This window comes from Camelus bactrianus, chromosome 26, assembly GCF_048773025.1.
Source record: "Camelus bactrianus isolate YW-2024 breed Bactrian camel chromosome 26, ASM4877302v1, whole genome shotgun sequence".
Taxonomy (NCBI): domain Eukaryota; kingdom Metazoa; phylum Chordata; class Mammalia; order Artiodactyla; family Camelidae; genus Camelus; species Camelus bactrianus.
The window spans coordinates 35,877,458-35,902,854 of NC_133564.1; the positions used below are offsets into that span (position 1 = coordinate 35,877,458).

At 37.8% G+C, this 25,397-nt stretch overlaps 1 long non-coding RNA gene across 3 annotated transcripts in view; it reads left to right on the forward strand.

Annotated features, from left to right (window-relative positions):
* The first annotated feature begins 2,366 nt into the window (after positions 1-2,366).
* The window catches only part of LOC141575102 (uncharacterized), a 54,780-nt gene continuing 31,749 nt past the window's right edge, over positions 2,367-25,397 (forward strand). The window contains exons 1-5 of one of the 3 annotated variants that reach the window (XR_012502447.1): positions 2,367-4,053; positions 5,929-6,123; positions 6,898-7,184; positions 9,739-9,853; positions 14,801-14,900. This is a non-coding gene — a long non-coding RNA (uncharacterized LOC141575102). The remainder of the gene's footprint in view (positions 4,054-5,928; positions 6,124-6,897; positions 7,185-9,738; positions 9,854-14,800; positions 14,901-25,397) is intronic. The other 2 variants (XR_012502449.1, XR_012502448.1) reach the window with 2 other exon arrangements.

A 25,397-nucleotide genomic window follows, 5' to 3' on the forward strand; every position in this document is an offset into this window, starting at 1 on the left:
GTAGAGTGTTCGTAGGCAGAGTTAGAAAGTTAACTGGGCTGAGAAGCCGAATTTGCCCGCAGCTGGGAATTGGTAGAAGAGTCAGTTATGGAAGGAAGGATTTAGGATTATCTGGTAGCAGAGTTGTGGGATCCAAGCCCTGGGAAACCTCAGCTTTTGTAGAGTATATTCTGTAACAATAGGCTATTGGATAATTTTAACACTTGTTATGGGATGTAGAGTTGGGGAAAGACTTAAAAGTGAAAGAACCTTAAAAAAGAATCTCCAAATATTTTAAAGAAAACAGTACTCAGAATGAGAGCTTTCCTGGAAAAGACTAGTTCTTCACTTCACAGGGGAAGCAGGGAGAAAGTGTAACTGCACTTACAGTAACTTAAAAGGTAAACCTTACCCTCCCACTTAGCTGTTTCCTGGTGTAAGTTCATATTCCACATCTGTAGTTTTAGACATGATGTGTCATTTTCTGGTACTCCATTCTGCTTCTGAGTGAGAGACTGACGCAAAGTCACATAGCAATTGAAAAATTGCACAAAAGTCTTTATTGTTAAAAATGTAGATATGTGGCAGAGTGATGCATTTGCAAATGACTTTCAGTACAGAGAACACTTAAAAGAATGCGGTGTTATTTCTTTTTTTATTCCTTTAAGCCTTTGAATAGAAGGTTTTCTTTGCAGAGTTTCTGGAGTACATCAGAACAAGCAGGAACTAAAAATAGCTTTAAGAAAGCACCAGTATAGATGTTGTTTATAGTATGGTATCTGTCTTAAAGTTAACTCTTTAAAGCAGGAAGTTGTAACTCTCAATTTCTTAAGCAAATAAAAAACATTCTTGACTCTTAATGACATACTTTGTGGGGTGAAGCCGCTTTTGCTTCCATTCTGAGCATTGAAAGGCCTTCAAGGATAATTCTACCAGTCCTCAATATTTTATTTTCCTTCTGTTGTGAACTTGTTATTAAACTTGAAGGAGATATAAATATCATTAACTTGCTACATATGTAGATATTTAGTGTTACATAGTCAGAAAATTTGTGTACATCACACGTATCTACATAATTCCCTAGGTTCCAACTGTGTTCCTGATAAAAGAATGGTGGGAAATGGCATTATGGGGATATGTCTTGCAGTACACAGTGTTTCTCCTGTTCCCTCTACCAGATCTGGATATTCTTTCATCTTTCGGCTTCTAGAATTTCTACCTCTTTTTCTTAAGACAGGTGTAACTCATCCCCCTGCTCACACAAATATGCGTACACACACACACACACACACACACACAATGTGCCATAGGGAGTAGCGTGCACCATCCCATTCTCTGACTACAGCTCTGATCCCACACACTGGAGGCAGTGTCTTGCACGAATTCATTTGTAAGTTCCTTTTTAAAACTCGGGTGGTCGGGAAATAGGACTGATATCCTCACCTAGTAGGCAAGCCCTCAAGGATAACTTCTATGGTTAATGCCAGGGTATCTTAATGTTTGAGTACCTGGGTTTCATGTCTTCCTGTACCACCTGTGTGACCCATGATTCCCACAGTTCTGTCTCCCGTTAGACTTTTTCTCTCAAACTCTGGACTCTTATAATATTCTGCTGATTTGGCATCTTCACTTGGAACTCTGATATCTTAAAACCAACATGTGTAAAAACTGAGCCCTTGGTCCTCCTACCCCCCAAACTGGTTCTTTATGCAGCCTCCCCCATTCAGTTAGTGGAAACTTAATCCTTCCAGCTGCTTGGGTCAAAAATCTTGGAGTTATTCTGACTTTCACTGACATACCACATGAATTCTGTCAATAGATCTGGTTTGACACTGCCTTTAAAACATATCCAGAGCCCAGCCACTTCTCACCATGGCTCCTGCTTCCACTGCTGCTTCCCTGCCCTGAGCCACTGTCCTCTCCTCCTGCATAGCCCTTCTCAGTAGCTTCCCACCTTTCATCTCTGACCCGTTTGCACTATTCTCACCCCGCAGTCAAGTGAGCCTTGAAAACCTAAGTTAGATTGTGTCGTCCTTCTGCAGTGCCTCCCCATTTCACTCCGGGTAAAAGCCACAGTCCTTACAATGTCCTCCAAGGCCATACAGGATCTGCACTGACCCTTCTCCGCAGCTCCAGCCGTGCCCCCATTCTGGAACATGCGAGGTCACGCTGGCCTTGGTGATGGTTATTCCGTCCTCCTGGGACTTCTCACCTCCTAGTCTTAATTCTAACCTCAGTTCACAGTGTGCCCTGCTCTGGTATTTAATACAACATCACCCTCATCCTATACCCTCAACTCTCTTTACTTTGCCCTTTTTACTTTTATACATGGTTCCTCTTTCCTAGCATGCCACCTCCTCTGCTGCTCTGTTGTGTGTATTGTCATCTCCACCCCCCACCCCAGCTAGACTCCAACCAAGCTCCGTGAGGACAGGACTTTTGTTTTGTTTATTGATCTATTCCAAGTGCCTAGAGTAGTCCTGGGTACATTGTAGGCCGTCAAAAATTATTTGCTGAATAAATTAAAAGGCTATTTTAAAAATGAATCATCCTTTCATTAACAGGTGAGGAAAGGAAGCTGCATGAAGGAAAATGGTGCAGTAAATAATGATATTTGCCTGTTGTACTATGTATGATATATATATATGTGTTTTAGTCTTAATTTGGTATCTCAGTTTCTTAATTTAATAGCTGTATTAAGGTGTAATTTACAGGCCATAAAATTCACATATTATAATTGTACAAGTCAGCCATTTTAACTATTTCTAGAGTTGTGCAACTGTGTCCTCATAAAGTCCCCTTGTGTCCATCCATATGCAGTTCGCCCTCCCCTCAGTGGCACCCTGATTTTATTTGTTTTTGTTTTTTTGGCAATCACATCTGAAAAGAATAATTTACACAGCAGTACTAATATAGCTTTGCACTTTTAGAAATGACACACTTAAATATGAAATCAGGAGTCATTGCTGAATGTAGGCAGCAGTATCAGACATCGGTGAGAAGAATGGACTTGAGTGTCAGACTGGCTGCGATATTACCCAGCTCCACCATTTACCAAGTTACCCAAATTATTTTCTGTCTCAAGCTCTATGTCTGTTATATGGGTGTAATAATAGCAGCTTACAGAGTTGTGAGGATTAAGCAAACAGGGAAACAAAATTTAGTATAGTGGCCAGCTTATGTTATTACCTAAGAAATAGCCTTGCAGGTAGAGAGCAAAATTCAAATCAGTTTCTAAAGTATGTGTAAAATATGATCCAGTTCCTGCCTGGTTTGTAAACACGTATGCCTACTGCAGAATATAAAAGCAGGCTAATTTCCAACAGAAAAGATCATTTCTCAGCATTTCTTTCAAAGGTAGTTGCAAAATAATTTTTACTAAATTTTCTGTGCCCATCTCTGACAGAGCTTTGACACCAGGGAAGTAATTATCTACATTTTTGTTAAAATGATGCTGACCATCAGGAAGTGTTCCGAATTATATTTTAGCCTTTATGTTGGGAAATATTGTGAAACTTCTTCTAAATTAATGGGGGAGGGGCATTCATTGTAGCTCTTGTAGCCTGATAAGGCTTCTCTAAATTATCTTTTTTTAAATTTTAATTAAAGTAATTAATTAATTTTTTGCAGGGGGTGGTAATTATGTTTTTATTTATTTTATTTTTATAAGAAGTTCTGGGGATTGAACCCAGGCCCTTGTGCATGCTAAGAATATGATCTTTCACTTGAGCTATACCCCCCTAAATTATCTTTAATAAGGTCTTTTTCTCTGTTTGTTATTTTCTTTTATGTACAGATGCACAAAGCAGGGTCATCAGAAGCCTCTCAATTCCAAAGATGATTATAGTGAAAAACATTGCACAGTGACAGTGAATCCTTGGAATATGAAGAAAGATTGTAAAGTCCTGAATGAATTAAGAAGGAATTGTTACATTAACTTACATGTAACCATGGCTCTCTTACCTTTATTTTTCACTTTATAATGAAGATATTCCTCACCCGTCAAGGTTGCTTTGTTAGATATAGGGAATATCTAAAGCCTTTTCTGGAAGTTTTTTAAATAAATAAGAGCAGGTAATTTATCAGAAGTGTGAATGGTGTAATCTGCTCTGTCTAGTATGGTAGCCACCAGCCACATGTGACTATTGTGAATTGAGATGTTCTATAAGTGGAAAATACATAATAGATTTTCAAGACTTCGTACAACAATAATAATGTAAAATATTTATTAAAAGTTTTCAAAGTGTTAATCACTTTTGAAATGATAGTATATTGGATATTTTGGGATAAATATAATTATTCCTGGAATTAAGTACACTTGTTCCTTTTTATTGTCTAAATGGGATTACTGGAAAATTGTGACTTGCACTATGTTTCTATTGACAGTGCTGGCTTCTAACTTATTGCAAATAATATGAAAAAAACTTTGATTAAGTATTTTATAATTGAGTAGTTGATTTCCATCACATTATTTTCAGGTGTACAACACAGAGGCTCAACATCTTTATATATTATATTCCATTTAATGTCACCATAAAATAATGGCTATATTTCCCTGTGCTGTATGATACAGCCCTATAACCTATCCATTTTATACATAGTACTTTTTACCTCTCAATCCCTTACCCCCTTCCTGCCTCCCTCTCCTCCTTCTCCCCATTGGTAACCACCAGTCTGTTCTGTGTACCTGTGAGTCTATTTCTGTTTTATTATAGTAATTAATTTGTTTTATTTTTTAGATATACATATAAGTTAATAAATAGAATATTTGTTTTTCTTTCTCTGACATATTTCACTTAGCATAATACCCTGTAGGTCCATCCATGTTATTGCAAAAGACATTATTTAATTTTTTAATGGCTGAGCAGTATTCCATTGTGTGTGTGTGTTCATGTGTATATATGTGTGTGTGTATGCATGTATATATGTAAATATACATATATATATAATATACCACAACTTCTTTATCCAGTCATCTGCCAGTGAACATTTGGGTTGTTTCAGTGTGTTGGCTATTGTAAATAGTGCTGCTGTGAACACTGGGGTGCATGTGTCTTTTTGAATTATATTTTTCTCCAGACATATACCCATGAATGGGATTGCTGGATCACACGGAAGTATATTTTCAGTTTTTTAAGGAAACTCTATACTGTCCTCCATGGTGGCTGCAACATTTACATTCCCACCAACCGAGTAGGAGGGTTCCTTTTTCTCTTAAAAGGTCAAAAATTCTCTACATTTATATACTTTCCTTACAGTTTAGGACACAATTTGGCAAAAGCCAGATAGAATTTAATAGGAGTAAATACAGTATTTTTTCAAATGTCCATGCATTATGGATAGATATGTTATTGATGAGTTGGTTCCCTATTTTTGTAGATGCAGAAGTTTTTATAGCTTCACAGACATTTCAGTCTTGCAGAAAGAAAAATGTCTTTGCATTTTGCTGAACTTGTCCGGGTGGCTTTATGGAATTTGGTCCAGGCCTGCAGAGGTGAATACACATCCAAACCTGAACCATTTGAATGTCTGCAAGATTTTAAGAGTCTAGAATGTCAGATCTGGACTATAACTCTGGTGAATGACATCAGTGAGTGGACTCAAGAAAACTCCATTTGAGTGCAAAGCCTTTCATAAGCCAAAAAAGGCTTTGAAATTGTGGCAAAGCCAGAGACTTTTGTGCACCACATATGGCCACAAACCCATGGGGACAACCACAGGCCTTCTGGAGTGCCAAGGGAATTCCATGTGAGGAGTCCAGCACTCACAGGAATCCAACAAGTCCCTGCCAGCCAGAGCACCTTCATTGCTACTGTGGTATTTTGAGCAAATGTCTTTTCTTCAGGTTCAAATTGGTTTGTTGTTTTTTTTTTAATAAAAGAAAATCAAACAACTTCTTGTTCCCGTGGTGAAAGTAAAAGTCTAACATTTTCTGATTTCTTTTGACAGAGAAAACTTGAGCCTATGAATCTAAACTCATCTGTGATGGTCTGCAGCTGGGAGCAAGCAGATCAGTGTCAGTCCCTTTGCAGCCGTTGGCTGGGAGCCTGCATGTTCCCTGGAATGATATTTGAATCATGTCACCCTAGCCGTGCCTTTGCTCTGGACTGGGAGGCGAGTCAGTCAGAATCTGCATTATGGAATGTATGTTTCAGATCCAAAGCTAGGAGATCTTTTTTAATAGCCAGAGAATGTAGTCATAAATATATCTATTAATGTATTTATGCAAGAACAATTTTAAAGTTTTTTTATTATAAAAATTTCCCCCAAAATTGAAAATGAAAGAACATTGGAATTAAAATCCAATGGAATTAAAAGCAGTGGAATTAAAAATCATCTGTACCTTAGTTATACATAAAGAATCTTAAAATCCTTCTAAACATTTTTTTGTTCAAATGTAGATATTTTTCCCTTCCAAAAATGAAAATTATTATTTCACATTTTTTTCTTTTTCCTTTTATTATATATTCCATATTAATAAATATAATTCTTTTAAATCCCTTTTAATGGCTGTTTAACATTATATTGAACAGATATGTAAATAGTCCTAGGTTTAAGAAATTTAAAAAATTGTCATTACAATGCCCCTGCAAAGAATTTTTTCGTGTTTCTATTTTTAGTTACTAATTTGGACTAAAACTTAACAAGTTTACTTTTCTTCATCTAAAACATTGGTTATTTTATGAATGAATTGTAAGGATTTTAAATAACTTTTCAGTAATTTCAACAAAGAAATTAACTTTAAGGCAAAAATGTATGATGGTTTGCAAATATATTTTCATTATATCTTCACTTTTACCAGTGTCATATCTGTGTGTGTTTGCACAAGTGCTTTAACTACCAGCAATGTAAGAAAAATCTGTGTACAAAAAATGTGAAAATAGTTTCCTGGTTTGTGTTTTCATTCTCCCAATATAGGTTTTGGATGACAAGCTTGTATTTGCAAATGTACACACCCTGTGGGAGGTGCTCTGTACATACGCTGAGATACTGTACATAAAATTGCCTCTGAATCCCAATCATCTGAAAACCGTGTCCTCAGCCTTTGATACCTTCAGCTGTTTTATGAAAGTCCTCCAAGTGGATGAAAGTATCAACAACCGGAACAAGAGTTTTTCATTGCCCTATTTGAGAAGAGCTGCGTGAACGACTTTTATATTCAGGATAGAGATACATTCATCAATCCAACCACCAGGAGCCTCACTGTAAGTCTAAACCGAGTTTAGCTGCTGTCTTGGGGGTGATTTAGAACCTGCTGTTGAATTATAAGTGATTTGGTTTTGTTGGTTTGGTTTGGTTTTTAAAAGCTGCCCATAAAAATGAAAAAAGAGAAAGAAAAGAAATATGCCTACAGATTCCTGTTAGGATAGTAAACAGTGGCTGGTTATTTACCCTGTATAAACCACACGCTTTCTTAGAATCTATTTAGGTTTACTTCATCCTTTCTCAGATCAAGTATCAAGTAAGGGACAGTTTTAAAAAAAAATTCAGGATTAACTGGCTTGTGAGCTCCGGGATCTGCAAGGCAGCTTTCCCTTCCCATGGTGTAAGTCAAATGGCAGAAATGAAATAAAGCACTTCATGTATTCTCCGGTGTTAACAGGAAAAGGTGAGTCTTCTTGACCTTGTTACTTCCTGGGTAAAATGAAGATAATATGTCAGGAGTCGACAAGCCCATTTAGGGCAGGAACCATGTTGTCTTGTTCACTGCTGAATCCCAGGCACCAGGAAGGCTGAGTTTAACAAGTGGGTGAATGAATGAACTGTAGTTCCCCCAGAGTTACCATGTGGGGCAGTGTGGATTAGCAGCTAAGAGCATAGACTCGAGAGGTGAGGGTACAGCTCAAGTGATGGGGCGCATGCTTAGCACGCATAAAGTCCTGGGTTCAGCCCCCAACACCTCCTCTAAAATAGACAAATAACCCTAATTACCTCCCCACCCCCCACCAGAATTACCTTATTATCTCCCTGCCACCAAAAAAAAAAAAAAAAAGGTAGAAGTGGCCAAGAGCATAGACTCAGGCTGGAACACTTGTGCTGGTTTCTCGCTGTCTACCTTGTAAAAGTCATTTAGCCTCTGTGTTTATCAAGTTCCTCATCAATAAAATGGGGATAATAATAGTACCCACCTCATAGAGATGCTATGGGGATTAATGAATCTGTTTGAATTTTAGAACAGCCCTGGCTAATAGTAAGTACTATGCATTTGCCAGCTCTTTTCATAATTACTGACAGATGTTATTATCAACCAAAGAAGTATTAGTTCTTTGTAAGGGAAATGCATGTTAGACCATTTCATTTATCATTTTCTGTAATTCAGGCTTTTTCCCTCTGAAATACCATTTTCTGTCTGTGCACTAGTAAATCACAGGGCTTTCCAAATTTCATCTGTCTGAGTTCTTGTCATGATGACAATACTGCAGAGTTTTGACATTTTTTAGGGACTCCATCTGAGATGACAGCAACCCCTCAAATTCAGAAGCACTTCTCTAACTGACAACATCTCGCATGAAATGAAGTTTGTAAAATGTAAGAGCTTCAGACGCTAAATGATGCCATAAATGCAAAGATGTTATATCTAAGCTCTTTAAATAAATCCTGTCATTGAAATAAAGGAAATACTATATTATAGCGCTCTATGACTTTGTTACCTTGCTATCCATTTATCTGACTCTTTAAGACAAAAGAAAGCAAAGACTGAGATTGATCATTACTACTGTGTGGTACACGTATTTGTGGATGAAGACCATACTGAAATGCACTGTCTAAGATACTAAAATGGACACTAAACAGCTGCTTGATGCACATGCATGAACAGAACAGGGAGCTGGTTGCAGGGAGCAGACACTGAGCTTCCTGGATCAGAGACTCAGCATAGCAGTCCAGCCCAGCAGTCCACATGTTTTATATTTATATCCCAGCAAAATTAGCAGTGAGAGTCTGAAATGAACTTTGGGGACACTTGCAAACAGCTGTCATGATTACTAATGTGGGACACCAGGATTCTACAGTGTTTAGTTGGCATCTGCACACAACCATTTCTTTTCCACTAAAGCCTGTTGTAATTGCTGGTTCCACATCCAGGCTGAGGAATCATCTCATGTGGTGTTTGGGAGGGAGGTAAGTGGAGTCAGGACCCATGCTAAGGCTGGGTGGGTAATAATCTGGTTCTAGTACAGGAGAAAGGAAAGTAGGTCAGGTGGGAAGGAGAATGACTGGATTTAAATTTTGTTTCTTGAGTAAGCTAAATATATAACATCATGTCAAGTTTCTTTATTGTTTATATTCCATGTGCTGTCACCGAATAACTACTGAATTGTGGGGACAAAAAAGCCTGGGTTTTAGAATTGACCCTGCCCCTAAACAGCCAGAGTCCAGGTTCCTCTGGGTGTCCAAGGAGGGGGCTGCTGCCTCCACTGAAGCAGTTTGGGCACTTGGGTGGCGTAGTTTTTTTGCTGTGGAAGACTGGCCCGGTTGTAGGACATTAAGCATCTGCAAGGCCCTCACCAGGTACCCACGGTGGTCCCAGGACTGTAACATCCAAGTGTTCCTTTCCAGCCACGTTTGCAAATGACCCTCAAGGGGTTAGTATTAATCCTCGGTGAGAATTATGAAAAATTATATGGTACCTCCATCCCTTCTGGCAAAGGAGGGCCCCTTATTTACAAATGACCACAAAGTGTTAGCACCACATTTTATTAGCAGAACATGTGAACACGTGGTGACAGTGACGCTCACCTGTTTGCTTCTGCTTCCCAGTGCAACTTCAGCCTCCATCAGAGGACCTCAGCTGCCCCAGCGAACAGGGCCTTCTGTACATGGAATGTGCTCCTCCTCGAAGCATAGACAAGAAGCAGCCCTTAGATCTCATCAGGTGAGCTGTTGTGGAGAGCACTCCAGTGGGAAGGGCTCAGGGTTGCCCTCATGGCTTCTGAGTGTGACAGTCCTCCAAGAGTGTTACCAACCAGGAAGCTCACAGGAGCTCTGAGCTTTGTTGCCCCAAGTTTTTACTGGAGACTTTATTACAAAGACATGATTTATTGGGTCACTACTGACATGGCTACCCCAAACACTAACTGTAAGTCAAAGCCCTAACATTTGAGCCCCTACCTCTCCTGATGGTCACTCACTTGTCACAAAGCTCAAAGCCCCACTCCTTTAATCACATGGTTGGTGTCTCTGGCTGGCCAGTCCCCATCCTGAGTTATCTAATGAACACAAGCCATCCAAGGGTCCACCATGAATAGTAAAGACACTCCTATCTTGGGAAATTTCAAGGCTTTAGGGGTTGCCGTCCAGGAACTGGGAACAAAGACCTACCAAATTCTTCATTAAACAGGAGTAAATGTTAGGTTTCACTTAAATTATAAAATAAGAGAAGTATTCTCACTGCTTAGCTCTATCTGCTGTTCGACACCGTTTCACTACACCACGTGACTGTAATGTCGCGCTCAGCATGTGTATTCTCAGAGCATCAGCGCCGGCTGCTCCCCGGGAGCTTATGCTGTTTGTGCAAGGCTGCTGGGAGGAGGGAGGCCAAGGACAACTGAGCAAACAAAAATAATCGGGCTAATAAGGAAACAATTTCAGATTGAAATGAAGGAAATAATACAGTGTTGAGATGGGAGACTTGGGGGAAATGGAGTCAAGAAAGCTATCTTTGAGAAGGTTACATGTGAGCTAAGATGGTGATAAGGAGGCTGGTCTTTGAGGATCTGGGATAAGTCACCCCAGGAATAGAGGCAGCTTGTCCATTGCCCCGAGGCACAAATGTGCTCAGCAGGTTTGAGGAGATACTGGAGCCAACGCTGGTGAGAGTGATGAGACGCGAGGTTTAGAAGGGCATCAGGAGCACGGAAAGTAGTGTAGACTCTACGTGCAGTGAGAAGCAGTCATGATAGTTTAAGCACTAAGGTAATTTTCTCTCACAATTTGCAAAGATAATGTGGAGAATGAATTTCAGGGACCCAGGAAGCAGGGAGGCCTGGTCGGAGGCTCTTGGAGTGGGCCAGATGAGAGATGGTGGGAGCCAGGGAGAATGCGTTTGGGGAGTGGAGCTGACAGGATGCAGTTATGGGCTGGCTGTGGATGGTGAGGAGAAGAGAAGGGTCAAGGTAGCCCCAGGTCGGCCTGGAGCCAGGTGCCTGATCTTCCTAATCTCAGTGCCCCATTCAGATGCCCACCTACTTGGGCAAACCTCTTAACCTTCCAAGTGAGGGTTTTAAATCACTGAAGTCTTTTTGTTTGTTTCACATTTTATGGAAAGATTCAAACACGTACAGAAGTAGAGAGAACAGCACAGCCAGCCTGTCTGTATCAGTCACCCATCTCCAGAATTATCAACTCAGAGTCACTGTTGTTGCAACTTTCATCTCCACCTCTTCCCCTCCCCCACTTCGGGATCATTTTGAAGGCAATCCTATGTAGCTTAACCTTTCATTAGTGAAATGACAAGGTCTCTTTCAAATACAATTGGAATATTCATTTTTTTTAGGGTTACAAAATAATTCCCTGATTGTCACAAAAATACACTTTTAAGCAGTTTTGGGGTTGAAATCAGGATCCAGACTAAGTTCACACATTGCAGCTAGCATATCTCTCAAGTGGGTTCTAATCTATAATTTTCCTGTTTCTCATTTTCCTTGAAATTGCTGAGGGATTTCTCTATTTCCTGTTTGGTTGATTTCATTCTCCCCTGTGGTTAGACTTATTTCTCCATCCTATGTATTGGCTTTAGCTAAGTGATTCGATCCTCCCCTAAAAGCTTGATCTGAACGAGGTTCAAATTTGTGCAAGAATATTTGTTATATGAAGTTTTGTACTCCTGTCATAAGGTACATAATGTCCAGTTGACTCTCTTTTTTGTGATGACAGCAGCCAATAATGATTGTCACCCGGGATCATTATTTCATAAGGGATTTTATTTCATGTGGTCATACTCTAATTTCCTCCCACAATTATCAGCAGGATCACAGTCATGAAGAGGCACTTTCTCATTAACCCGGATTACCCTGTAGAACAGTTTTAAAAGAGGAAGTTTATATATTTGTAAATATTTAAAGTTGATACATTTTTCTATTGTTTCTAATGTTTTTTTTCTAATAGAGGTACTGAAGATTGAATCTAGGACCTTATGCTAGCTGAGCACACACTCTGCCACTGAGTGTACCCCATCCCCCTTGAGATTCATATTTATATGATATATTCCTTCTGTTATTTTTGTTTTATGTTATACAGAATTTGATGGCAGGGCAATGGGTTTGATGGCTATTTAATCATTCTTTATGGGATTTTGGGGTTGGTGTGTGTGTTTGTGTTTGTAAAGAGAACAATTTTCCCACTATTTTAAGTATGTTTTGTGAAGGAAATTATGTTGATCTGTTCCCTTCTCCTGGTCCATGTATTCCCTTGTTGCTTCCCACTAGTGGCCCCTTGAGCTCTGTGACAAGACTAGCATGTCGTTAATCCAGGTTGAAGGAGATCTGAAGAGATTTATTCAAGGAGATGAAATTTGTAGACAATGAATTGGAAAGTATTGAGAAAGTTATTCATTAGGAGAAGGTATGGGGTTGAATTGTTAAGCGCAGAGAAATCTAAGCTATGAACCACCAAGACAATTATTAACTCCAGGAAAAACAAAGTAGGGAATAAAAAAGTAAGCCTAGCAGACAACTTGCTACAGCTGTGAACAGTCTGTACAGAGTCCTAATAATGTAAAGCAAGGATACTGAGCTGATCAAAATTATAATGTATTTGTATCAAAAGTTTGGAAGAATGAAGGTTTGGGTGTGTAGAGGAGATGTGGTTTGAAAGAGAGCTTAATATTCATTTTCCAAAATAGAAAGTTAAATAGGTGATACATAAAGCTGAAAAAGTCAGTAGGCTGTGTTACAAGGATATTAGTCAGAAATAGGGAGTTTTTATTCCAAGAGTCAGCAGTAGGAGCTGAACATTGTTGCTTCTGACCAGGAAATGGGGTGGTTGTTGGGAACTGCTCCTTTTTACAATCGGTGTTCGAGAACTGTTTGACTCTTTAATGAATGTATGGTATAAGTTTGATAAAAAGAAATCAAAGCTGAATTTTGAAAAATTGATGTTAAGAATTGGGGTGTTTTTGACAGAGAGAGATAACAATCAGACAAAACTACATTTGAAGGGATCCTCATTATTTCTAGCCTTTCAGCAAGGACTAGGGGGCAGACATCTGTTTAAGGTTCAAAAATTCTTTCTGACATTCTTGCCGACATGTAACCTTTGGAAGTAATGAACTCTCCGTCATTGTAAATATGCAGGCAGAGGCTGCCTGACCAGCTCTCTAACTGTAGCAGGGTGTGTTTACCATTGGCCAGTTGGAGCAAGAAACTTCTAACATTCTTTCAGTTTTGAATGTGGCATTTTCAGGATGGATAGTTGATAAGAATGTATTACAAAAAGCTTAACAAGAAAGAGTCCAAGACATCTCAAACCCATTGCCAGGGTTTTCTCTGCCAGACACCATCCTGAGCCTGCCATCTGTGAGCCAGGCCACAAAGACCAGTCACATGAGAATGAACACACTTTGTCCCTCCTATCTGATTTGGCATCGGGCTCAGCCATTTTCCCCATGGAATGGTCAACGCCCAGGTCTCTGACGATGGAGCTGGTCTCACAGCAGCCCTGTGAGCGCTGGTCCAGCCCTAGGGGTTCCTGCGTGAAGTTTCTCAGGACTCCAGGCTGTTCTCAGAGCTGAGTCCCCCCTAGGCTAAGCCCTCGGAGCTCATCTCAGCTCCAGACTGAGCCGGAAGCTTCCGAGAGAACTCAGAGCTGAGGAAAGTCACAGGTCTTACCCAGCACTGCCGCGTCAGCAGTGCTCCAGCTGAGGGAAGTAGCAGCAGCAGCAAACACACCTGAGCCGCCGCCTCATTTTTCCGCCTCATCCCTAAGCCCTCTGTGTCTGCCTGTCTGTGTCTGTCTCCCTTTCAGGACCAGCCTGGCACCGCTTCGTGCCCTGCCTCCTTTCTTCTAATCTTGCCTCCCTGGCCTGTTCCGTCTACTCCAGCTTAACTGAGTAACATTGAAGTGTTTTTGAAACCTAGGAACAGCCGACGAGCTAGATACAAAGAATACAGGGCAGTTCCTTACTCAGCCACATCCCTCCTGCCCTCTCCCATTCCTACATGAGTTTTATAAATATTTTGTCAGAGAGACATTGCACTCCCAGTTGTTATCATTATCAGCCATTTCCTTATTATCTGTGGTTTACGATGCATTTGCTCCAGGGAAGTTCCCGAGATAAGGCAGACTCAGATGACTGAGCCAGTAGTTGAAGTCCACTTGTGTCAAGCCTGTTAAGAATGATCTTTGGTGGGATTTGTTGAATGTGCCAGACTGTCCAGTGAGTGGTGATGATCCCCTGCATCTGCTCCGGAGTCGGCCTCGTCCCCTCCTTTGCTCTGTTCTCATTTATCTCTCTTCAGCAGGTGAACCAGTGATCTGTATTTCTATGATACTTAAAATACTTCTTATTTCACGGTAGAATTTGGGGGCTGCTGTGAAAACGCATATGTTTTAAGTGTGAATTGAGTCAGAGGTTTAAACTTAAAGCCCCCTTGATTTAGAATCAGAAATTAGTATGATGGAAGGAGGGTATAACTCAGTGGTAGAGTGAATGCCTAGCATGCATGAGGTACTGGGTTCAATCCCCAATGCCTCCATTTAAAAAACAAATAAATAAACCTATTTATGCCCCACCTTAAAAACAAAGAAAAAAGAAATTAACATGAGGATGAAGCTACAGAGTGAATATGTGTGTCTTCTGAAACTACCTTCTGTCTTTCTACAGGAAATTCTACGGAGAGAAGGTCGGAATCTACTTTGCTTGGGCTGGGCTATTACATTCAGATGCTCCTCCTGGCAGCAGTCGTGGGGGTGACTTGCTTTCTGTATGTATATTTTAATCAAAATAACTGTACTTAGAGGTAACTTCTCTTTATTCCTTGTTACGGTGCTTACTTAACTTAGAATGACATTCTCCAGGAGCATCCACGTTGCTGCAAATGGCCCTATATTGTCAGTTTTTATAGCCGAGTGGTTTTCCATTGTATAAATATACCACTTCTTTAGCCAGTCATCCGTTGATGGACATTTAGGCTATCTCCATGTCTTGGCTATTGTAAATAGTGCTGCTATGTATATTGGGGTGCAGCTGTCATCCTGAAGTAGGGTTCCTTCAGGATATATGCACAGGAGTGGGATTCCTGTTTCATATGGCAATTCTATTCCTAGTCTTTTGAGGAAACTCAATACTGTTTCCAAAGTGGCTGCACCAAACTGCATTCCCACCAGAAGTGTCGGAGGTTTCCCTTTGTCCACAGCCTCTCTAGCATATGTCATTTGTGGATTTTTGAATGATGGCCATTCTGACTGGTTTGAGGTGATACCTCATTGTACTTTGGATTTGCATTTCTCTGATAATTAGTGATATTGAGCATTTTTTCATGTGCCCATTGATCATTTGTATATCTTCCTTGGAGAATTGCTTGTTTTGGTCTTCTGCCCATGTTTGGATTGGGTTATTTGGTTGTTTCTTAGTAAGTCATATGAGCTGCTTATATATTCTGGAGATCAAGCCTTTGTTAGTTTCATTTGCAAAAATGTTCTCCCATTCTGTAGGTTGTCTTTTTGTTTTACTTAAGGTGTCCTTTGCTGTGCAGAAGCTTGTAAGTTTCATTAGGTCCCATTTGTTTATTCTTGCTTTTATTTCTATTGCTTGGGTAGACTGCCCTAGGGGAAGATTTCTGAGATGTATGTCAGATATTTTGCCTGTATTTTCTCCTAGGAGGTTTATTGTATCTTGTCTTATGTTTATCTTGCTGAAGAGACTATCTTTATTCCATTGTATATTCTTGCCTCCTTTGTTGAATATTAGTTGACCAAAAGTATTTGGGCTCATTTCTGGGCTCTCTATTCTGTTCCATTTGGCTGTATGTCTGTTTTTGTACTAATACCATGCTGTCTTGACGACTGTAACTTTATAGAATTGTCTCAAGTCTGGGACAGTTATTTTTCCAGCCTCTTTCTTTTTTTCTTAAGTTATTCCCTGGAAATTCTATGTCTTTGATGGTTCCATATAAATTTTATTGTGATTTGTTCTAGTTCTATGTAATATGTCCAGGATAATTTGGTAGGGATTGCATTAAATCTGTAGATTGCCTTGGGCAGTGTGACCATTTTAACAATATTGATTCTTGCAATCCAAGAGCTTGGGATACCTTTCCATTTTTTAAAGTCTTCTTTAATTTCCTTCACCAATGGTTTATAGTTTTCTGTGTATAATTCTCTCACGTCTGTGGTTAGATTTATTCCTAGATATTTTATTACTTTGGGTGCTATTTTAAAGGGGATTGTTTCTTTACTTTCTTTTTCTCTTGACTCATCATTTGTGTAAAGAAATGCAACTGATTTTTGAACATTAATCTTGTAACCTGCTACTTTGCTAAATTCTTCGATCAGCTCTAGTAGTTTTTGTGTGGGCCATTTATGGTTTTCTATATATATTGTCGTGTCATCTGCATATAGTGACACTTTTACCTCTTCTTTTCCAATTTAGACCCCTTTTACTTCTGTTACTTGCCTGATTGCTGTGGCCAGGACTTCCAAGACTATGTTGAATAGGAGTGGTGATAGTGGGCATCCTTGAGTTGTCCCAGATTTTAGTGGGAATCTTTTGAGGTTTTCATCGTTGAGTGCTATGCTGGCTGTAGGTTTGTCATCTATAGCTTTTATGATGTTGAGATATGTTCCCTCAATACCCACTTTGGTGAGAATTTTTATCATAAATGGGTGTTGAATTTTATCAAAAGTTTTCTGCATCTATTGAGATGATCATGTGGTTTTTGTCCTTTCTCTTGTTGATGTGAAGTATTACATTGATTGATTTTCATATGTTGAACCACCCTTGTGTCCCTGAGATGAACCCCACTTGAGCATGATGTATTATCTTTTTTATGTGCTGTTGGATTTTATTTACTAGTATTTTGGTAAGGACTTTTTCATCTGTGTTCATCAGTGATATTAGTCTGTAATTCTCTTTTTTGGTGGTGTCTTTGCCTGGTTTTGGTATCAGGGTAATAGTGGCTTCATAGAATGAGTTTGGGAATATTCCTTCTTTTCAATCTTCTGGAAGAGTTTGAGAAGGACTGGTATGAGTTCTTCTTTGTATGTGTGGTAGAAATCCCCGGTGATGCTGTCCAGTCCTGGACTTTTATTTGTAGGGAGGTTTTTTATTGTTAATTCAATTTCATTCCTAGTGATCCATTTGTTCAAGTGGATAGTTTCTTCTTGATTCAGTCTTAGTTGACTGTATGTTTCCAGAAACTTGTCCATCTCCACTAGGTTATCCATTTTTTTCCATGTAGTTTGTCATGATATTCTCATATGATATTCTGTATTTCTATGTTATTTGTTGTAATTTCTCCATTTTCCTTTCTTATTTTGCAAATTTGTGCTCTCTCTTTATTCTTCTTTGTGAGTACGGCCAGAGGATTTTCGATTTTATTTATTCTTTCAAAAAACTAGCTTTTGGTTTGATTGATTATTTTCTCTATTTTTTTAATCTTTATTTTATTTATTTCCTCCATGATCTTTATTATTTCCTTCCTTCTGCTGACTTTTGTGTGTTTTTGCTCTTCTGTTTCTTGTCTTTCAGCTGGTGGGTTAGATTGTTTATTTGGTATTGTTCTTCTTTTTTGAGGAAGGCCTGCATTACCTTAAACTTTCCTCTTAGCACTGCTTTTGCTGTGTCCCATATGTTTTGTGTGGTTGTGTTTTCATTTTCATTTGTCTCAAGGTATTCTTTAATTTCAACTTTGATTACATCATCGACCCATTGGTTTTCTAATAGCATGTTGTTTAATCTCAATGCTTTCCTTTCTTTCTCCTTTGTTTCTCTGAAGTTGATTTCTAGTGTCCATGGCATTGTGGTCAGTAAAGATTCTTGAGATAATTTCTATCTTCTTAAAATTGTTGAGGCTTCTTTTGTGACTAAGTACATGATCAATCCTAGAAAATGTTCCACACACATTTTAAGAGATTGTTTATTCTGTTATGGGGGATTGTAATGCTCTGAAAATATCCACTGAATCCAATTATTCTCTTGTATCATTTAATTTCTCTGTTGCCTTATTTATTTTCTGTCTGGAAGATCTGTCTAGTGATGTTAATGTGGTGTTAAAATTTCTGACAATGATTGTATTCCCATCAATTTCCCCCTTTATCTCTGTTAGTAGTTGTTTAATGTACTTAGGTGCTCATGTTGGGTGCATATATATTAATGATTGTAATATCTTCATCTTGTATTGATCCTTTAATCATTATAAAATGTCTTTATTTATCTTTCTTTATGGCCCTTGTTTTAGAGTCTATTTTGTCTGAAATCAATACTGCTACACCTGCTTTTATGGCATTTCCATTTGCATGGAATATCCTTTTCCGTCCATTCACTCTCAATCTATATGTGTCCTTCTCACTAAAGTGTGTCTCTTGTATGCAGTGTATTGAAGGTTCTTGCTTTATTATCCAGTCTGCTACTCTGTCTTTTGACTGGAGCATTTAGACCATTAACATTTACAGTAATTAATGATAGATGAGAGTTTATTGCTATTTTCAACTTATTTTTGCAGTTGATTTGGTATTTCTTCTTGGTTCCTTTCTTCTTCCTTTTGTGGTATGGTAATTTTCCTTTGTATTGTATTTAGTTTTTGTGACTCACTTGTAAGTTTTTGGCTTGTAATTACACTTTTTTGTAAGTCTGTTAACCAATTACTGTAACTGTGTGTACTAAACAGATATTAATGTAATCTCAAACCCATCCTACTGAGAACAAGATTTAAAAAAAAAAAAGAAGAAAGGAAAAATACTCTCACAGTCATGAATTCTCATTTCTGTAGCATCCTGCTTCTTTTCTATTTAGAGTAGACCTTTCAATATTTCTTTTAGCATGGGTTTAGTGTTGCTAAATTCTTTTAGTATTTGCTTCTCTGTGAAATTCTTTATCTCTCCTTCTATTCTAAAGGATAGCCTTGCTGGAGCAAGTATCCTAGGCTGCATCTTTTTTTCATTCAGGACTTTGAATATATCTTGCCACTCCCTTCTGGCCTGTAGTGTTTCTGTAGAGAAATCAGCTGAGAGCCTTCTCTTGTAACTCACTGTTTGTTTTTCTCTTGCTGCCTTTAGGAACATTTCTTTATCCTTCAGTCTGGCCATCTTGATTTATGATATATCTTGGCGTGTTTCTCTTTGGGCTCTTCCTGTTTGGGACCCTCTGAGCCTCCTGTGCTTGGGTGTCTGATTCCTTCTTTAAGTTTGGGAAGTTTTCAGTCATGATTTCTTTAATTACCTTTTCCATCCCCTTTGTTCTTTCTTCCCCTTCTGGTACCCCTATTATGCATAGATTGGCATGCTTTATATTATCCCATAGGTTCCTTATATTGTTTTCATTGTTTTATATTTGTTTTTCTCTCAGCTGTTCTGATTGGGTGCTTTCTGTTGTCCTCTCTTCTAGGTCACTTATTCGTTCTGCTGCATTATCTAGCCTGCTTTGTACAGCCTTTAGGTCAGATCTCATTTCAGCCAATGAATTTACCAATTCTACTTGGCTCTTCTTTATAGCTTCTATTTTGTTTTTGATATATTTTATGTCTCTAAAGACTATCTCTTTTAGTTCCTTCAGTAATTTGATCACTTCTTTTTTGAAATCTTGATCTAGTAGGCCATCAATGTCTATTTTATTGATCGTTCTTTGAGGGGATTTCTTTTGCTATTTTAATTGGCAGGACTTCCTCTGCTTCTTCATTCTGTTCATATCTCTCTGGCCCTGTGGCTTTTGGAGTATCAGTTATCTATTGTGGTCCTTAAAGGAGTTTATTTATTTATCTATCTAAAGCCTATGTGGGAATAAAACTTAAAAGAGAGAGAGAGAGAATTTTAAAAGAATGGAGGAAAAGAAGGTTTGAAAAGAGTGTATAATCAATAATAGAAGAGCAAGTTGAAGCAGAATAGGAATTGAGTTGAGATATCTTTTAAGAATCTTAATAAAAAGAAGAGAAAATTCAAAATACAATATTTGAAACCTGTGACTAATAAATAACAGATCAAAACCAAGAGAATATAAATGAAATGAGAATTGTAAACATATAGGACTGTTTAAAAATAAAGATTAAAAATGTAATAGGAATAAAACAGATATAAAAAGATTTTAAAAACAAAGATGTGTTCTCCTAGAGACTGTGTGCTCTTAATGGTTTTATTGAGAGGCCTTTGTGTCTTCGCCCTGTTTCACAAACTCACCTTGCTCTGTTTGCCCCCTTGTCTGTGCTGCTCACAGTGTCTTTCGGCAAGAAGATTGCACCCCTCCAACACTGGGTCAGGTGATCCTTTCCTTTGTGGTGGGTGGGTGGGTCACTCCCCCTCCAGATGCTGCAGTCAGTGCTGGGCTAGTTGCTCCATATGTGGGCTCAGCTTCAAAAGTAACAGCTTTATGGAGATATAATTCACATACCATAAAATGCAGCCTTTGAAATTGTGCATTAGGATTTTAAGTACATTTCAGGGTTTTGTAGCCATCACTCCCAAAAAGAACCAGTACCCTTTAGTAAGTCACTCCCTAAACTTCCTTTCCCTTAGACCCCAGCAGCCACCACTCTACTTTCTGTCTCTACGGATTTGCCTGTTCTGGGCATTTCATATAAGTAGAACCATACAGTATGCTGCCTTTTTTGATTGTCGTCTTTCATTTAGTGTGACGTTGTCAAGGCTCATCCATGGTGTAGCATATATCAGTACCCAAAGTCCTTTTTGTGTTCAAATAATATGCCATTGTTATAAATACACCACTTTGCTTATCCATCCATCAGTTGATGATGAATAATTCTGCTGTAAATGCTCATGGACAAGTTTTTGTGTGAACACATATTTTCAGTTCTTCTCAGGATATATCAAAAAATGGAATTGCTGGGATGTATTCTACTTTTAACATTTTGAGGAATTGCTAAAGTAGTTTTTAAAGTGACTGCACCATTTTATATTTCCAGTAGTAATGTATGAGGAGTCCAGTTTCTCCACATCCTCATCAACAGTTTTTATTACCGAGTTTATAGATACATATTTATATATCATATATCATATATATTTGTCATCCTATTTGGTATGAAGTGGCATGTCATTGTGCTTTTGATTTCTGTTTCCCTAATGCCTACTGATGTTGAACATCTTTTTATGTGCTTATTTCCCATTCGTATGTCTTCTTTGGAGAAACATCTATTCAAATTCTTTGCCCATTTTAATTGTATTTGTCTTTGTATTTTCATGTTTTAAGTCTCCTTTGTCTATTCTGGATAAAAAGTCCCTTATCAGGGAAAATATTGGAAATATTTTCACCCATTCTGTGGATTGTCTTCTTACTTTGTTGATGAAGTCCTTTGAAGCACAGAAGTGTTTAATTTTACTGAAGTCCAGTTCACTTGATATATTTTCTTTTGTTGTTTGTGCTTTTGCTGTCATATCTTAGAAGTATTTGTACTTCAAAATCCTGAAGATTTTCTCATTGTTCATTTTCTAAAAGTTTTATAATTTCAGGTCTGTGATTTATTTTGAGTTAATTTTCATAAATGGTGTTAAGATAAAAGTTCAGTTTTCTTTCTTTCCAGGTGTATGTTCAGGTGTCCCAGCATCATTTTTGTAAAAATTACTTTTTCCCGTTGGATTGTCATGGAACCTTTACGAAAAATTAACTGGCTACATGTAAGAGTTTGTTTATGGACTCTCAGTTCTTTTCTCTCAATCTATTTGTGTGTCCTTTATGCAAGTACCACACTGTATGGATTACCATTTTGTTACTGAGTTTTGAATTTGGAAACTTCAAAACTTTGTTCTTTTTCAAGATTGTTTTGACTATTCTGGGTATCTTGCATTTCCATAGTTTTAGGAACAGTTTGCTCATTTCTCACAAAAAGCCAGATTTGCATTGAATCTATAGGTCATTTTGAGGACAAATGCCATCCTAACAATGATAAGGCTTCTGATCCATGAACACAGAAGAGCTTTCCATTTATTTTAGGTCATTTTTAACTTCTATCAGTAGTATTTTAGTTTTCAATATACAAGTTTCAGACATTTTCCTCAGTATTCCACATATTTTTCTTAATATTCCTAAGTATTTTATTCTTTTTGATGCTATTGTAAATGAAAATGTTTCCTACATTTTATTTTTAGATTATTCACTGCTGTTGTATAGAAATATAATTACTTTTTTATATATCGATTTGTGTCTTACAATTTTGGTCAAACTATGTTGTTAATTCTAATAGTTTTTTTTTTCTCTCTCTCTCTCTCTTTTTTCTTTGTGGATTCCTTGTGATTTCAATGTATAATATCATGTCATCTGGAATTGAAATAGTTTTATTTCTTTCTTTCTAATCTAGAGGCTTTATTTTCTTTGTCTGTTTGCTTTGACTAGAACCTCTAGTACAATGTTGATTTTGGGAGGAAATAATTCAGTCTTTCACCATTATGTATGATCTTTGCTCCAGGTTTTTCATAGATGTTCTCTGTCAAGTTGAGGAAGTTCTCTTCTATTCCTAGTTTTTATCTATTATTCTATTAATATTGCATATTACATGAATTGACTTGTATGTTGAAGTGCCTTTGCATACCTGGATACATCCCACTGAATTGTGGTCTATTTTATATGTTAATGGATTGGATTTGCTTTTATTCTGTTGAGGACTTTTGCATTTATATCCATAAGAGATAGTCTTTAGTTTTCTTGTGATGCCTTTGTCTGGTTTTGGTATCAGTGTGATACTCGTGTCATTGAATGAATTGGGAAGTGTGCCCACCTCTTTATTTTTAGACGAGTTTGTGAAGCATTTTTTGTTTGTTTGTTTTTTGTTTTTGTTTTTTCTTTAAGTAGTTGATGGAATTCACCAGCAAAGCCATACTGGCCTAGCATTTCCTTGTGGGAATGTTTTGGATTACTGTTTCAGTCACTACTTATTGTAGGATTATTTGAGTTTTCTATCTCTCCTTGAATTAGATTTAGTCACATATCCTTCTAGGAATTTATCCATTTCATCTAGATTATCTCATTTATTGGCTATACAAGTATTCATGGTATTCCCTTATATTCCTTGTTATTTTTGTTAGGGCAGTAGTGACATCCTTCCTTTCATTTCTCATCTTAGTAATTTGAAACTTCTCCCTTTTTTTCTTCAGTACTAGCTAAAAATTTGTCAATTTTCTTGATCTTTTCAAAGAACCAACTTTTCTTTTTGTTGATTATTCTCTGTTATTCATCTATTCTCTATTCCATTTATTTCTGCCTTTACTATTTTGATTAGAATATTTAATTCATTTACATTAATGTAATTTCTTATCAGGTTGAAGTTACATCTGCTATCTGCTTTCTATATGACTTTTTATTTCCCCAATGCTCTATTACTACACTTTTTTGTACAAAGTAGGCATTTTCAAGTGTGCCATTTTAATTTGTTGTTTATTTTATCTTTTTCTTCTCCTCCTCCTCATCCTCTTCCTCCTCCTCCTTCTCCTCCATTGCCCTGGAGATTATTATTAACATTGTTTTAAAGCAATCTAGTTCACATGAATGCCAACTTAATTTCAATAGTACACAAAAACTTTGCTTTGATATCAATCTTTTCCCTCCCCCTCCTCATGCTGTCACTGTCATACAAGTTACACCTTTATGCATTTATAAGTGCATCTACACTGTTTCATAAGTATTGTTTTATGTAGTTGTCTTTTACATCAAATAGAAGAAAACACGTACATGTAATACTGTATTTATACTGTTTTATTTTCTTACTCATGTAGTAGTGCTCTTTATTTTTCAGGTGAGTGTCTTTTCATTTACACCTGCTGGACTATCCTTAGTATTTCTTGTAGGGCAGGCCTGCTAGCAATTGATTCAGAATTTGTAGGAGTGTGTTAATTTCTTCTTTTTTTTTTTTGAAGAATCATTTTGTTGGCTATAAAATACTTGGTGACAGTATTTTCCTTTTATCACTTTGACGATACCATCCCACTGCCTTCTGGTCTCCATAGTTTTTGATGAGAAATCAACTGTCTTACTGAGGAGCCTTTGAATATGTTGAGCCTCTTTTCTCTTTCTGCTGTCAAGATTCTTTGTTCTTCTCTTTTGACACACTTAGTCTGATGTGCCTATTTTCGATGTCTCTACGTTCATACCACGTGGAGTTTGTTGAGCTGCTGGGATGTACAAATTAATGTTTTCATCAAATTTGGGAAGTTTTCAGCCATTATTTCTTTATATACTTTTTCTACCCCTTTTTTTCTCTCCTTCCTTCTGGCGCTCACATTATATGTGTATTGGTATTGTTGATGGTGTCCAACCTATCTCTGACACAGTGTTCATTTTTTTCATTCCTTTTTCTTTCTGTTCCACAGACTGGATAATCTCAGTAGTTTTAAATTAACTGACTTTTTCTTCAACAAGTTCATATCTACAGAGAAATCTCTTATTGAATTTTTCATTTTAGTCAATATATTTGTATCTCTAGAATGTCCAGTTGGTTTTTAATGTAAATTTTATCTATTGATATTCTCTGTACAATGAGATGTTCACATACTTAAATTCTTTAGGCATGGTTTCGGTTAGCTCTTTGATCATATGTGTAATTCCTTATTTATGTCTTTGTCTAGTAAGTCCAGTGTCTGGGTTTCCTCAGGGAGTTTCTATTGACTACTTTCTCCCCTGTGTTATGGCCAAACTTTTCTGTTTCTTTGTACATCTTGTAATTTTCTGTTGAAAACTGGACATTTAAAATATTACAATATGGCAGATCTGAAAGCCAGATTTTCCTCATCTCCAGGGTTTATCATTGTTTCCATTGTCATTGCTGCTGCAGATATTTATTTAGTTACTTTCCTGAACAAATTCTGTAAAGTCTGTATTCTTTATCATGCATGGCCATGAGATCTGTATGTGTGCAGAAAGCCTAGTTGTCATCACTGTAATAATGATTGGACAGTGAATTCTTTCAATGCCTGGAGCCAATCGTTTGAGCTGTTGCCAGGTGGCTGTGTGCCTGCGTGCTGAGGGATGCCCTCAGCACCGGCAGGCAGTCTGCAGCTATTCTGTAGCCTTTAGTTCTTGCTTATGCAGAACCTCAAGTTCAGCCAGAGTTGAAGGCTTAAGATTTTCTCAGATCTTTCCTTGCCATATGCCACACATGTGTATGGACTTCTACAATTCTCAGAATTTTTTGGAGCTATTTAACCCTACCTCCACCCCCAGAAAGTCTCAATACACAATTTTGCCTTCTAAGTTTCCTAGTCAGCATCTAATTAGCCTGTACTGGTACCACTGCCTCATGCAGTTGTAAAGTTACTCACTGCTGATT